Here is a 1,544-nt window from a genome sequence, read left to right on the forward strand (position 1 = left end):
CCTAATAGTATTCTTTACTTATTCATATACATACTCCTTTCTCTCATAGTACTGAGTCTTAGAAGAAAGAGATTTTATGTCTTTTTTTTCTGTATTTTCTAAGAATCTATGTCAGGTCAATATTTAGTCATTTAACAAATATTTACAAACTACCACCTATATTTGGTGTTGTGCTAGGTTTTGGAGATACAACAATAATCAAGAGAGACATAGCAATTTCTGAAATTCCTGTTCACCAACAATATCTGGCACCACAGCACTCAAGTTGCTCTCATTCTGATATCATCAATGTGAAGATGGGAACAAGTAATAATTACAGGAATGACTCTTCTCCAAAAATGAAAAATAAGAAATTCATAGTAAACGATAGACTATTATAGAGCTGAGAATGAATTGTTTGGCACTAGAAAGAACAAATAAGTAGGCAGAGATTTTGTGCATATAGGTATTTGAAATGTCCAATTAATAACTTAGGCAAGATATGGCGAAAACATGAACATACAAGTGAGAGACAGATTGAGGACTAGATTTCATAAATATTTAGAAAGGCAAACTGTCAGGAATGAACTTTGATTGGATGTAGATATAGGAGGTAAGCAGTCTAAATTCCAAATTTTTTTGTCAGTGCTGCATGAACTGAAACAAGCAGCAACAGAAAACTGAAACAATGTCTGTGTGCTGATCCCTTGAAATTACACTGTAACACTGCCAATGGAAAATGGCACTGAGCACCAAGTCTGTTATAGTTTCAGTTGTGCCCAAGTGAGTCTCCAGAGTTGGTGAAATCTCAAGCTTCTTATTGCGCGGCTTACAGAGAACCAAGGTATGACGGATATCAATCCTTGGTTTGGCATCTTTTGATCCAACCTTCTTCCTCTAGGTCATAAGCTAATTCACTCCTTTTCAGTTTGAAAACAACAGTGAATAGAAGAAAATGCACCTATTACTCATCCGCCTTCTGAGAGACGCAACATGTCTTTAACCAATGCTTGATACATCTGCTAAACTTGGAGCCAGTAGCCTTGGGTCAGGAATTCTGAGTATTTTCATAAGAGTTGTTCCTGTTACTCTTCGTGAATTTTCTCACCATAAAACTGTTGCCAACGGGGGAAGAGGGGCAAGAACATGAAGTGTTTATGAGAGAGCCTGAAACTGACAACCTGTATAACCGGAGTGGGCGGTTGGCATGATACTGGCAGCGCATTGCAAACTTAAGCACCTGTGGACTCCTAATTCTCTCTTTAAATTGAATTACATTAATTCAGGCATTCTAGTCTGAATGCGAACACCTCCTTTTTCAAGCCACCCACTGGGCAATCCGAATCCTTATATGACCTCCCTCCTCCTCCTAGTACGGCGCAGGTATGCGAACAGACATTTTCTTTCCTCATCAACTGGTGGTAATGAGAAAAAGAGAACTGTGCTTTTCCCAAGGGAAAACGGGCAGGGTTTTCTCCGTAGTGGGGGCGGGGAGGCGATAGGAGGAGAGCAGCCCACGTAGGCGGGTAGCGGCGATGAAAGCATAAAGCCCCGTGACGTCGCCC

Source organism: Mandrillus leucophaeus, unplaced genomic scaffold (assembly GCF_000951045.1).
Source record: "Mandrillus leucophaeus isolate KB7577 unplaced genomic scaffold, Mleu.le_1.0 Scaffold1414, whole genome shotgun sequence".
Classification (NCBI taxonomy): domain Eukaryota; kingdom Metazoa; phylum Chordata; class Mammalia; order Primates; family Cercopithecidae; genus Mandrillus; species Mandrillus leucophaeus.